This window comes from Rattus norvegicus, chromosome 11 (genome assembly GCF_021556685.1).
Source record: "Rattus norvegicus strain SHRSP/BbbUtx chromosome 11, alternate assembly SHRSP_T2T, whole genome shotgun sequence".
Taxonomy (NCBI): Eukaryota; Metazoa; Chordata; class Mammalia; order Rodentia; family Muridae; genus Rattus; species Rattus norvegicus.
In genome coordinates, this window is record NC_141544.1 from 92,576,518 (window position 1) to 92,591,157 (window position 14,640).

At 46.7% G+C, this 14,640-nt stretch overlaps 1 protein-coding gene and 1 long non-coding RNA gene across 3 annotated transcripts in view; both read left to right on the plus strand.

The window, feature by feature from the left end:
• Igf2bp2 (insulin-like growth factor 2 mRNA binding protein 2) overlaps positions 1 to 14,640 on the plus strand; it is a gene marked incomplete at its 3' end in the record, with an annotated part of 99,818 nt that overhangs the window by 37,950 nt on the left and 47,228 nt on the right.
• Positions 6,159 to 8,213, plus strand: LOC134481028 (uncharacterized). The gene is made up of 2 exons (XR_015633664.1): positions 6,159 to 6,244; positions 8,064 to 8,213. It is a non-coding gene; the product is annotated as an uncharacterized LOC134481028 (long non-coding RNA).

A 14,640-nucleotide genomic window follows, 5' to 3' on the forward strand; every position in this document is an offset into this window, starting at 1 on the left:
ACATTTAAAATGCTTTGCAGGTAGACCCGGCTGCTTTTGTGGTGGGCCTGCCCTTTGATTTTGCCTCTTGTGACTAAGCCTATTTTCCGAGGTCCCCGTGAATCTCCAGATAAGTTCCATGAAGTTGGGTTTCCCCTAGCCAGTCTTCCTCTCAACTGTGTGGTGTCCTGGTAGGCAGGAGTAGGGGCTTCATTTCTGAGGGAGCTACACACCCACAATCTCCGTTCTGACGGGACAGCATTGTTGGTGAATGAGTCTGAGAGGGAGACCATCAGAACCTGGCACAAATCACTAGGGCTGAACTTACAGAGGGAAGAACGTGGCAGCCACCATTGAAGGCTTATGGCACTTGGCTGGAAAGACGACTGAAAAAGTCTTCGTTCGTTCACTCACTCACTCACTCACTCACTCACTCACTCACTCACTCACTCACGTCTGGCCATTGTCTACTGGGCTCTAAGTGAGGTGGATGTTTGAGCTCCTTGGTTCGTGTAGTCTTTCTAGCTGGAAATAAATGATTTCCGATGTTTTCCCTTTTTGTGGCAGGGTCTTACCCCATAGAGCTGGCTGGCTTGGAACTCGCACAAATCTGCCTGCTCCAGCTCTGGAGTGCTGGGTTTAAAAGCATGTGCCACCAAGCCCCGCTTACTGCTTATCTCTTGAGGCCCGGCTTTGTCCATGTGCACAGAACACTGGAGAATAAACACGGACGCGGTGGCTTTAAAACCGAATGTCCTGGTTTGGCCAGTTGAATTCAGCATTTGAGAGTTATGGGTTTTTAGAAACTCTGTTGTCTCTTCATAACTTTGTGAATTTAAATCCTTAAATGAAAAAGGGCTTATTGATCTGCAAGGAGCCTCAGGGTGAGTGTGGCCCTCCACCACTAGAGGGCAGCGTGGCCTTAGTCACATGATCCGAACCTGTCCGTTCCTGTGCCGGAAGCTTCTTCACTTCTGTATTCCCTCATAGGGGATCACTATATGCATGTACTTATAATGTGAACACGTGTATTGGTATTAAATGACCTCCTGGGATAGCTAAATCGTTAGCTTTCTGAAAGGGTTTAGCATACAGCTATTCTTCTCAGTATCATGTTTGGTTCTAAGTTAGTCCTGAAGGAAGCCTTCATACCAGGGCTCCTGGATCTCCCCGAGCCCACAGGTTGGTGCCTCAGAACACCTCTCCCGTATATTTATGTCTGGGGAATCTTCGTACTGGGTTCTTATGCCCTGTGGGGATCTGTAACAGCAGTCTTCTCTTGGGAAAGGTGGGGGTTAAATACATGTTTGTTCTGTTGTGATGGCCCCAAGCATACAAACCCCACTTGTTTCCTGTACCTGGCAGGTGAGTAGAGAGATGCGTTTCTCTCAAGAGATAATACTTTCTCCCTTTCCCATGAAGGCACGGGCGTCCTTCAAGGGCTCGGGATCTGGTTTTGTCCACATTTCACATCTTTACTGTATAAATTCCTGGATGTCGAATCGATGTGTTGAAGTCTAATCATAAAGGTTCTTGCTGATTACTACCAAATCTAATTTCCCAAGAGAGTGTAGGGAAGCACGTTTGACCCGACACATATTCCGGGATTACACTCCCCACTTCAATGGCTTTATTTATCTTCGTGGTATTTTTATAATTACAAGCATTTTTCTAAGTAGTGGATCCTTTTATTTCTACTTTGAAAGTACACTCCTAGTTGGTGAAGAGTATCAGGAAATGGCTCGGTGGTCAGGTAACCATTTCAGATGTGTGTTCTTTATTCCTCTGCTGGGAATGTGTGAGGCACATGTGCATGGTGAGGCCCCAAGGATCGAGGCAAGAAGAAGATCTGTTTAGCCTTTGCTTAGTCACAGGGTCCTTTTTAAGGGCGACGGCTGGTGGAAGCAGGACTGTGGTTTGCAAGGTGGGAAGATGTCCTGGAAGTTTTGAGAAAGTAGTCTTTTAAGGCTGGTGACATGGGTCAGCAGAAAAAGACGCAAGCTGCCAAGCCTGACCTTAACATGGTGGTCGAGAACCAGCTTCTACTAGCTTCCATCTCCATATGAATAAATGCATGGAATAAAACACCGTCAAGTGTCATAAAAGTTCCTTCCGGAGTTGGTGGTCATATTTACGGAGCGGAGGGTCTGTGGTAGTGAGGTTACGTAGCAAAGCCTGAAGGAGAAGCGAGGCGGGCCTGAAGAGACAGACCCCAGGCAGAGCTTCTAGGAACTGGTTGGGAGCGGTCTGCCAAGGATGCTCACCTTGTCGTCAGGCAGGGCACCACTGAGCCGTCTACTCTGCAGGAGATGTGTTGGGAGTCTGCTCTCCACCTATTTAAGGATAAATTTTACACTATAGCGAGCTGTCAGATACGCGGAGAATGTTTAAGATACTTAGGGCAGCCACACTCGGAAGACATCCTGGAGGGAAGTTGTGATGGGAACACCTCAGAGCACAGGTAAGGAAATGGGGATATTCCTGGTCTTGCTGTTTATCAGGGCTGTGATCTTGAACAAATCCAGCATCAAACTTCTCTAATACTAAGAAGATGCTGTAAGTGGTTCACATCGACTCCTCATTCAGACATGGAGTAAAGAGAAAATGAAAGCAGTAATCAGAACATAGCAAAACACCCGTGAAGAATGACAAGATGAAAAGATGTATTTGTGTTTGTGTTTATATCACATGCATTTATTTGGGGTGTGTGTATATGTGTGTATGTGTAGGTGTGTATGTATGTGTAATGTGTGTATGTACATGTATGATAGTTTGTCAGAGTTGCTTTTCTCCTTCCACTTGGATCCTGGGCTTGAACTTGGGCTATCAGTCCTGGTGGCAAGCGTCTCTACTGAAGTAGCCCTGATGCCAGCCCTTTCAAACTTTTTTTTTAAGTTAAAATCATTTCTTGGGGTGGGACGATATCCCAGTGCCAAGCCTGATGGTCAGTTCCTGGGACCAGGGAACAGAATCCTGCAGTTTGCTGTCTGACCTTTATATGTGTATACACAACCGATAAACACTTCAACCTATGAAATTTTAAAAAATTAATGGTGGGCTGGAGAGGTGGCTCAGCGGTTAAGAGCACTGACTGCTCTTCCAGAGGTCCCGGGTTCAATTCCCAGCAACCACGTGGTGGCTCACAACCATCTGTAATGAGATCTGATGCCCTCTTCTGATGTGTCTGAAGGCAGCTACAATGTACTCATATATAATAAATAAATAAATCTTTAACAAAAAATTAAAAGGTATTCTTAGCTTGTTGAATATTAAAACAGAACTCCAAGACAAAGGCAGGTGGCTGGCTGGTTGAGTTTGGCCTCCCAGCCCTGCCTGCTGACATATGTCTACTTAAAATACTTTTATTGTAAGGACTGAACACAGTAGCATAGGCCTGTGATCTCTGAATTTCAGTCTGGTGGTGTTATGTAGTAAGCCTCTTCTCTAAAACACAGTACAAACTCAAAAGAAAGCACAGCAAATGGCAGAGGGAGAAGTGTGCAGTCGTTTGAACGGATTTTAATTTAGTAGTAAATAATTTAGGATGCTATTTACACTGCCCGTGGGGAAAGGGGTCCTCTCAAGACACTGCCGTTTGGAAACGAGTGTAGCCACCGTGGAAATCAGTGTGGAGGTTCCTCAAGAATCGCTGAAAATAGAACCGTATGACTCAGCTGAACCATTCTTGTGCATAGGCTGGGAGGAATCTAAGTCAGTGTGCCAACGACATAGCAGCACAGGGCACGCATCGTTCACAGCGGCCAAGATACGACCGGGCAGCAGGTGAATGGATTAAAAGCTTTGGCAAATATGCTCAGTGGATATCCCCAGCACGTATGCACAGAATACTGTTCAGCTGTAAAGAGTGGAATGCCATTAGCAGGAGACTGATGGAGCAGGAGATCTGTTAAGCGAAAGACCCGAGGCGCAGAAAGACAAAGACCAGGTGTTTGGTCGGAAAGACGAAGACCAGGTGTTCGCTCCTACGTCTGCTCTACATTTTAAACTGTATAAAGGTCATGGAAGGAGGCTGTGTGAGGAGAGAGAAGGGGCTAGATGGAGGGGAGAGTGAGGGATAAGAAAGGGGAGAAAAATTGTGTGTGTGTGTGTGTGTGTGTGTCTGTGTGTCTGTGTCTGTGTCTGTGTCTGTACTCGAGTGTGCAAAAAAGGTGACTCTTTGGTAGGACAAAAGGAACCATCAGCAGATAAAGGGAGAGACAGATCTAAACAGCCCCATAGACACATTATTTTGTTCTTTATTGCTATTTAAATTACACTTGATAAGAGCTCCCATTTCATAGTAGCTGACAATGTGGGCTCCATTGTTGTGGTCAACAGTTGTGGACAATAAATAAACTCATTACCTAGCTATTAGCTCCTTAGAATCTGAACTTTCGAGAACGAGAACGGCTTCTTCCTTTCCTCTGGCTGCAGCCGTCAGGTGTGCCTTTGGTTTGGGGGAAGAAGTGAAGCAAGCAGGTAATGTTTTCACAGGACTGAAGCCTTGTGTGGTGTGGTTGGTACCCATGACAGCAGTCGCCCCTTACCTCCAGGCTGTGGAATGAGTAAGTATGAGCATGGAAATTCCTGATGGGTAGGAATTTCACCCTAGAGAACTCAGTTGCCATCACAGTCTCGTTGTCTGTCTAGAAAACCAGAACCAGCGTGCCTTCTCCGTTGTCAGGTTCCGCAGGACCTCTATAGTCAGTGAGCTTAAGCTAAGGATGGAACCAGGGACTGGCAGTGACTTTGTGGTTGAGGCCCCTACGTGGGATGTGTCTGAGGAAGCATGGCTCTGCTTCCCCAGTCTCCCGGCACCTCTCCGTGCTCTCCGTGCTTTCCTGCCTTTGGACGAGTCTTCTCCATGGGTCCCTATCCTTCAGGCGCTCACACATCAGCATCTAGCACACTGAAAAGAGGGCAGAGAGCACACAGGGAGAGAGTGGTCAGAGCCTGAGCAGGGGAGGCGGCCTGTGGCCTCGCAGCACTCACGCACCTCCGCTGGCCTCTGCTCGCTGCTTCTCACCGGTGTCCACTGGATGCTGCTCTCATGGCTGCCGTATATGTAAGTACACGGTACACTGTCCTTGTCTTCAGACACGCCGGAAGATCGGGTTCCATTACAGATGGCTGTGAGCCACCATGTGGTTGCTGGGATTTGAACTCAGGGCCTCTGCAAGAGCAGTCAGTGCTCTTAACCTCTGAGCCATCCCTCCAGCCCTCATTGCTGCTGTATAAACTGGGCTTTACTGATCCAAAGAACATGTGTCTTAATTTAGTTTGTGTGTATCACTAAATATATAGCTGGATGGGAGGGGAGGGGAGGAAGCCTGTGTATAGAACAGAAGTTAGGGCAAATCAATGCTTTGGCGGCTTTGGGCCAAAAAAAACCCTAAAACTTTAAAGTGTGCTTTCTATTCTGAGGCTATTGCCAGATGTTTTGTGCTGATGTTTATTCCTCAGTCATGAGAAGGTAGGAGGGGCCGGGCATCGCACTATCTCTCACAAAATATTAATTTGGAATTGAGTTTAAAATTAGCAAGAGGAAGGAGGAAGGGGTAAGAAATAAATCACTGGACTCAAGTGATTTGGAAGCCAAATAGTAGACACCTCATGGTGGGAGGGAGACATACATAGTTTCTACTCTTACAGCCACACGGTCTCCCAGCAAGGCTAAGGCCGAGCACAGTGAAAGCTGTCAAGTCGAACCCTCAGTGACTTGTCACAGGTCATCCCCGTGCAGGCCGGAATCTGAGTCAGTATGGCTTGTGACTAATGGCTCGTCATAGTGTCAGCTGCTGCATCGTAACGTAACGACACAACGGAGAGACGGTCAGTGCCTATTTTTAGGGATCTCCCTTCTGGGAATCATGGTGAACATAGTCTGCAGAAAACCACTTCCAGGCCTGGGCGGAAGTCTCCTCCCAAGACAGAACCCCCTCCTGGCGAACTGCTGGTGCTCTGAGATCACACTGTCTAGCGCTTGAGGTCTGAGTTGTTCAAGAGGCGCGGGTGTTTGTAAACCTGAGTGAAACAGCCAGGTTCCGGGTGTGAAGCCAGCACAGCAGAAGTTGCTGCAGATGTGAATGGAGACCTGACATGCTTGTGCCTTTGTCTGAAAGTCTACTTTGCACCCAGGGTGTCCAGTAAGTCAGGCACCGGAGCCAAGGCCCTCCTTAGAGTCCTTACCGCTTAGAGGCTTCCTCTTAGCACCCTGCATTGAGAGAAGTCCGAAGTGTGCCAAGATACCAACGATGATGTTAGAGTGAGTGAGGATTTTCCTGCTAATAACTTGTCTGTTTCCGTCTGGTTCAATTGCTTGATCAATAGCAAGGCACTTGGAGCTGCTCAGTGAATACAGCCTTATAACCTCTGCCCCTTGCTGTTGCTTGAGCTCTGCCCCCTTGGGGATGATTCCACACCCACCTACCTCCTGACCGCTTACTCGGTTTAGAAGCATGTGGTGGGGAGAGCTTAGGGCACTTACTCGTTGTGCTAGATAATTTTAAGTGGTCCTCCTGGAGAGGCTAAGATACATGGGTGTCTCTGGCCTGACACAATTGTGTCGTCTGTTAAAGCCTGTTTTGCTAATTATCTATATTTTAGTCATTAGACGTAAACCTAAACCTGACGTAAACATAAACCCTGCTCTCTGTAAGGCGGGCTGGTCTTCTCCGTCCTCCCAAAAGGTGTTTGTGGTTTTTGTTTGTTTGAGACAGAGCCTCAAGCTCAGATTTGAACTCAAAACCATGCATCGAGCCAAGGATGACCTTGCCTCTGTCTCCTGAGAGCTGAGATTGTCAGCATATATGCTGTTTATATGGCTCTTTATATGGTGCTGGGGACCACACCAAGGGCTTCAGTACATGGTGGTAGACGGGCATTCTTCTAGCTGACTCCATCCCTAGCCCCAGAAAGTTATTTATTATCTTAATAATTAAAAGCAGCCTCAGTGCCATCCTGGCTGTTCTTGAACTCCGAAGCCTGGAATATCCTCCTACCTCAGCTTCTCCTGTGGCTGGAATAGCAGGCCTGGCCTCGCTGTCTGTGGTGTTCCTCCAATCTCTCTGCATTGGTTACTTTCTTGCAATTGTGAGAGACAGCCTAAGGGAGGAAAGGTTATTTCCGTCGGTTTGAGAGAGTGTCTGTCCACTATAGCTTGGCAGTTTGGAGGCAGCCGGAGAGTGTGGTGGATGTTGTTCACATCATGGTGGATGGAAACCAAGAGTTTGCTGGAGCCAGAGCTCTCCTTCTAAGTTCTACAAGCTCTTAAAGTAGCCCCACTGGCTGGATACCAGACATTCGAAGCATGAGCCGGGAGCAGGGTTAGCTCCACAGCACTCCCTAGCCTCACTTGTCTCTCATGGTACTCCCCGTTCCACCTCTTATTAACAGTATTTCTCAGCTGGAGAGATGGCTCAGCAGCAGTTAAGAGAGCTGACTGCTCTTTCAGAGGTCCTGGGTTCAATTCCCAGCAACCACATGGTGGCTCACAACCATCTGTATTGTAATGAATCTAATGCCTTCTGGTGTGTTTGAAGGCAGCTACAGTGTCTCCTTTTCTCCCCCCCTCCCTCCCTTCCTCCCTCCCTCCCTCCCTCCCATGGTTTCTCTGTAGCCCTGGCTGTCCTGGAACTCACTCTATAGACTAGGCTGGCCTCAAAGTCAGAGCCCTGAGAGCTGGGATTGAAGGTGTTTGCCACTACTGCCCAGATCCATTTTTTTTTTTTTTTTTTTTTTTGTAAAGTAAAAACTCTTTAAGAAACCAGGAAATTGGTTCGGTGTGAGGATGGGCTGAGAGACCAGGGGATAGGGTTTGTTCTATGAAATACAGACTTTATGAATTTTAATGTAGAGGGCTGGAGGGATAGCTCAGCTGTTAAGAGCACTTGCTGGTCTTGCTGAAAATCCAGGTTCGGTTCCCAGCACCCATGTGGCAGCTAGTAACTGTCAATCTCTCCAGTTCCTGGGGATCCAATGCCCTCTTCTGGTTTCTACAGGCACTACATGAATGTGATGCACAGACATACTTGTAAACACACACACACATTTTAACTTTTTATTTATTTATTTATTTATTGTAGGTGCGTGACATGGATGTCTGTGTGCGGAGTCGAGGACAGGTTTCAGGAATTGCCTCTCCTCCCACCAGATAGATGTTGGAGATCAAAATCAGGTCGCTGGACATGTCAGCAAGCACCTTTACCCGCTGAGCTATCTTGCCATGAACTGTTTTGAGAAAATAGCTTTTGTGTGTCTTAAACGACCCCATCACCCCATCGCTTCCCTCAGTGTCCTGCATTCTCCTAGAGCAATAGCTAGTGTAGACAGGTATGACTTTATCTGATCGCATCCGGCTCTGACATAGAAGACCTTGGCGATGGCCACACCTCTTTCAAGGGTTGACCTATATTCAGATACTCTCAGCTCAGTTTCAGATATAGTATTCCCCATATTTGTATCTCAAAAAAAGTCTCTTGTGAGACAGGGTCTCATCACTATTGAGCCCTTGCTGGCCTGGAACTTGCTGTTGTACATCAGGTTGGCCTCATTCACAGAGATCCACCTGCATCTGCCTCCCAAGTGCTAGGATTACATTGTATCTCAAAATTTAACACCCCTATGTGCGACCCAATAAAACCTCTCTCCAAAAACCCCTTACTTTTCTTTGTATGAGTGGAGGTGCAGATACAGTAGCGTGTTTTAAACCTCTGGATTGAATACAGGAAGTGTTACTCTGCTAAACTGAAACAGAAGTGTCATACACTAGAGTTCACATCCAAGTGGAAGCATTTTTGCTACAGTGGAAAATGGGTTGGATGTTTAGCATTGGAACAAACAAAGAACACCCAGACCTTGCTTTCAGAGATGGCAGAAAGGGAACCAAGCCATTTCTAAGTTCCTTTTCACTGTGGTCAGATATTAACAAGCTGCGAGGAGATTATGAGGTTGAAATCAGTGGAGAAATTTGAACACTGATACATATAAAGGAGCCTCTTTTAGTTCTTTAATTAGTAGTAATGAGTAACTGGAAATATTTTGGGGGGCTGGGAGGTAACTCTGTGGTTAAGACTGTCTACTTCCACAGGACCTTAGTTCAGTTCCCAGCACCAGTGTTAGTAAGCTCACAACCACCCAAAAGTCCAGGCGCCCCCTTCTGGCTTCTGAGGGCAGTGCACTCATGCGCACAGACACCCACAACACATTATTTTAAAATGAAATAAACATCTTTAAAAATATTTCCGTTTAATAAGACAGACTCCCAGCACCAGTGTTAGTAAGCTCACAACCACCCAAAAGTCCAGGCGCCCCCTTCTGGCTTCTGAGGGCAGTGCACTCATGTGCACAGACACCCACAACACATTATTTTAAAATGAAATAAACATCTTTAAAAATATTTACCGTTTAATAAGACAGACTGACATACTTCTAAGTAAAATACTACAAAAAAATCTGGTTTACCCACTGGCATGTTCTACTTCTTGACACCACCCTGTGCAGAGTTCACATGTGAGAACCATTCAGTCAAGTTACCAAACAAAAACAAAAAAGGCTTTGTAGTGTTTTCCTTACATCTATGGTTTGGTTGGGCCACATCCATGGTTATCTGGGGCGTATGTGGCTTGTGGACCACAGGTTAGGCATGCCTGTGTGGGCTAGGGGATAGATATACGATGTAAAATTGCCTAGGGTGATTAATTGTTCTCTGTTTTATATGAGTTAGGACATTTACAGAAAGATTTTAGGATTACATTGTCAGTACAGAAAGACTCTCACATCTCTTGCCCATGAGAAACACTGCTATTGCAGCCCTTATCTCATTGCCGACTTACTGGTGGCTCCTGAGAGACTGGCAGCCCAGGTATGGCCTCCAAGTTACTTGTGAAAGTGTGGCATTCTAGGAGATGACTGCATGGGATTATGGGAGGGAAACTTCTCTGCAGAAGCCGGAGGGCAGGGCAGGGCGGCCTTATCCCTTCAGGGTTTGCCTATGACAGTTTCTTGTCTCTCTGCTCTTGGTGTGCACTGGTTGAGTTTTATCTGCTTGACTGGAAGAGATCTCCCCTTCCCCCCAAAAAAAGCATAATGTTTTTACTGATTATTTGGGAATTTCACAAAACACACCATGATCACACTTCCTAGTCCTCCTAGGTCCCACCCAAGCCTTTATGACACCCTCCCCCCAACAATAAGAAAAGAAGAAAAGAAACCATAAGTCCAGTTTGTACTGTCCATATATTCACTGGACCATGGTCAAACTCCCAGTAGCCAACCCCTAAAGAAAACTGTGTCCTTCCCTACCTGCACCCCTGTCAGAAGCTATCAGCTGTGGAGAACTACCCTTCAGCATCCCTCTCACAACTTTTTTGTGTTCTCTTCAGTGGCTTCCTGTCTAGGCTGCTGCTTCGGTGGGGGGTGGGGGCGGGGTACCACAGATGCTGGCGCCAGAAACCATGTGTAATGCCGTGACCTGTGTCCCCACTGACAGTAAAAGGCAAGACAGCTGCCTTTGCACGTGAAGACTCAAGATTGAGAAAGAGAAATCGTAATTAAGGAAAGAATGCCTCTCAGACTGGCCCGTAGGCAGCTCTGTAGGTCATTTCTTGCTTAACTGACGTGGGAGGGCGTGGTGCCCCTCCTTAGCAGGTGGGCCTGGGTTGTAAAAAAAAGCAGGTGGCGAAAACCAGTAAGCAGTGCTCCTCATGGCCTCTGCGTAGTTCCTGTAGCTTCCCCCTCGAGTACCTGCCTGACCTCCCTCTGGTTGAACGTAGCTTAGGAGTTGTGAGAGGAGATAAACCTGTCCACCTCTAGTGACTTTTGATCATGGAGTTTTAATGCCAACCTGCTTAAATGTAATATATCCTTGGGAGTGGTTCTACATCTTATAGCAAGATTCTGGAAGAGTGGCATTTATCCTCAGCTCCCTCTATGAACTTGAAGGCCAGTCTACTAAAATGTGCACATACAAGCCCTTGGCACTGTGGAGGACATGAGCTAGGGTGATGTGACAAGTGTTTAGAATGAAAACCAGCGTGGCTCAGTGCTTTCTGCTTACTCTCCAGAGAGATCGAGAGTGGGTGCTTGCCTTTGCCTCATGCCTGTCCCCAATTCTGGTGACTAGGACTCACAATAATAATGTCCTAAGTTCCCAGGTGAGCCGTATTCGGAATACACTTCGCTTCAGCAAACATTTGTGCGTGTGCTACATGCCAGGTGTGTCCTTTTCACAGTGGCCTGCATCGAGCTGAATTCTTAGACTGCTTTTAGTCCCGGTATTGCCTTCTCTGGGGAAAAGAAAAGAGTGGTGTTTTAGGAATAGCAGTAGCCTTCTAAAAGGTTACGAGCTGCATTTATCCTTAGGAAAACCAAGAGCTTTGAAGTGTAGCCAGAGGATCTGTCCCTGAGCTGTCTATCTTCTGGAAAAGTTTGCTGGTAAGAAGTTATTTTACTTAATAAATGGTGTGAGATAATTTTGCTTTGGCACAAACAGAACATCTGAAGTTTCATGTCACTTAAACACAAAATCAAAGGCATAGGACGGTTTGGCATGTGTCTATCCTATTTCGCTTAGAGCCAAAAGTCTTAGGAATTGTCTGGTTGACTATGCAGTCATGATGACCCAAAGCTCAGCACCACTCAGCACCTCAGCCGCTGTGGCCCCGAGTCTTCTGGAGCCAACCCCACACAGCCTTTCATGCACTTCCGAACAGGTGCTGCATCCCAACTCTGCTTCAGTTCCTGTAGCTGGCTTCCCCCTTGGGTACCTGCCTGGCCTCCCTCAGTGACCCATATGAATTGCATAAGAATCACCTTGCTTAATTCTTAAAGCAAATTCTACGACAGAGAAGGAAACCAAACTGGGGCAAAGTCAGAGGTCTTTCCACATAACTAGATAGTGGTCACTCATAAGGTCTTAGTTCAAAGGCCATGATTTTCCTTGAATGTTGTCTATCTTTCTGGTGTTTGAAAAGTGATGAATTGAAAGGTCTTTGAATACTTCATAAGGTTACGTGAGATGGTGGTGAGTCTCTGAAGCTGGTGAAAGACAATGAGTGGAGCTCTTGGCTTTGTTGTCCAGCCATGTAAAGACGGCGCCATGCCTTGCATTGCCGCTCAGAAGTGTGCTGTGTACTTGCATGGATCAGGGTTGCACAGAGTACTCAGAGCCAAAGGTGAACTGGTTACGTTCATTGTGGGAAAGGTGGCGCTTGCTGGCCAGGTGTCTTTAGAATGTATTCGAGTCACTGGCTGGGACTATAGAGAATTCTGAGTACAGGACAAGGCAGGCAGAATTCATTCTGTAGATGCTTCTGTTTCTGATCGGCAGAGATGTGGAGTGGGTGTACTACCTGGGTGAAATGGACAGTAGGTAGGGGAGACAGAGGATGACTAGGAAGGAGCTGAGTAAAAAGTTGTGTACTGAGATATTGGCTGCGAAAGCTCCAAGGAGACAGATGGAGGTTGGGAAGAGAGACCAGGAGTTGAATCAGTGGGTAGACACTTGAGTTTCACAAAGGTTAGGAGGACAATCAAGATGGCTCCCCTGCTCCTGAGCTGGGGATGGTGGGAGAAGGATTCTGCTACTGCTGCTGTGTAGATTAGGTCTAATGTGGGTATTAATGGGAGATCGTCTTCAGAAGATAGGGTTTTAAATTGTGGTGCTAGAGACAGTGGCTGTGCCATGCTGGATTTGGGTCAGAGAGCTGCCTGAGTTCTCATGACATAGTGGCCAAGTGGGCTCAGCTCAAGAACAATTTATTTTGGGAGATGATAATTAGTTTTTTTTTTTACAAGGGATATGTGAATTGGCTTTTCCCGAAGATAATTTTGTACTATCTTTCCTTTATCTTACCCAATGATGTTGATCCCCGGAGACAATAGAAGATGAGAAGTTGGGGGGGGGGTCAGACTTGGAGAGAGGAGAGAGCATTCCTGTGAAAGCTGGCAGTCTCCAGGAGTGACACTAGTCACGGCTAGCACTAGGGGAAGCAATGTTAGCCGTGGAGCTCAAACATTGGTTAGGTAATCCCTCCACTGAGGTATTCAGTTTGATGAGAAACCTTTGAGCACCGCAGTGAAGCAGAAAGTGTCCCTCTTCCCACGGTCTTGGTATTTTGGTGCTATTTTCTAATTAGGACATACGGCGTGGTGCTTGTTCATTCCCTCTCACCAACCTCAGCCTTACATTTTCTCAGGTGAACGAGAGATTAAAACAGTGTAAATATCCTATATCTTAATATCCTGCCTTCCTTACTGAAAAGAAAGGCTTTACGATATGCTCTTACTGTATTCAGCCTGTAGGACATATGTGATGTCTTAGGGTTTTACTGCTGTGAACAGACGCCATGACCAAGGCAACTCTTACGAAGGACAACATTTAATTGGGCCTGGCTTACAGATTCAAAGGGTTCAGTCCATTATCATCAAGGCAGGCAACATGGCAGTGTGCAGGCAGACTTGGTGCTGGAGAAGGAGCTGAGAGCTCTACGTCTTCATCTGAAGGTAGCCAGGGAGAATCTGACTCTTCCTCACTAGCCGTGGCTTGAGCACTACAGACTCACTTCCTCCGACGAGGCCACACCTCCTAGTAGTGCCACACCCTGGACCAAGCCTATTCAAGCCACCACACGTGGAAAATACACTTTGCTTTTTAAACAGATTTTACTAACAAAGTTAGACCTTCCATTAAAACTGGCAGGAAGTAGCAACGACTGCTTTGGAGAATGAATAAGGAATTTAAAGACTCTACCCACCTATGTTAGAATATGCAGAAACCTTTTGAACACACCGTGGCTTTTAGTTGTAAATTTTAATTTGCCTTTTAATGGAACCCCACATCCAGATTTATTCTGCATCTCATCTTTGGCTGGGAAGGGAAAAAGACTTGAAAAACTTTCTCCTGCTCAGACTTTCCCTGAGACAAAGAGATGCCCACAAGAAACAGGTTTGCCCAAGGCTGGACCTGAGAGGAGGTAGCCAGCCGGGAGCCACCATAGAGTCAGAGGCTAGGACGACGACAGGCCAATCTCCATTCATGGCTTACATCTGTATCCAGGGTAGTAGCTTGTTTGAACTGCAGGCTCTGGAGTTCAGTTCATTATCATCGCTAGTGTCTAAGCAGTGGTGTTTATGCGTTTCAACTCCCTAGTCAATCGAGGACCTCAACCTCTTAGTGGTTTCCCCCCATGATATTTCTTAAGTTCAGACAACTCATAAATGAACCAAGAGTCCAGTATCCTCTACCAACCTGGACTTGATATGTAAATGTTTAAAGTGCTGTTCTTGGGTTGGCAAGATAGCTCAGTGGGTGGGTGCCTGCCTCTAAGCCTTGAGTTTGAGCTGCAACCTGGGAGGAGAGCATAGACTTCAGTTCCCTGGCCATCCTCTGACCTAACTAACCATCCTGCCTGCACCACAGGACAGGTGTGCATGGGCATATACCAAGTAGTGGTACCTTTCTCGATAAGAGAGATTCCTCTTTGGGGAAGAGAGGAGTTCTTAGAGTATAACAGCTTTGGTGGCTGACCTGAGGTGTTGTGAGATTTCCGAGTTTATCAGTGACCTTGAGCTCTTTGTATCATGAACCTGGGGATAAAAAAAGGACAAAGAGTTGGATGGATTGGGAAAGAGATGGATCTGAGGAGAGTTGAGGGAGAGGGA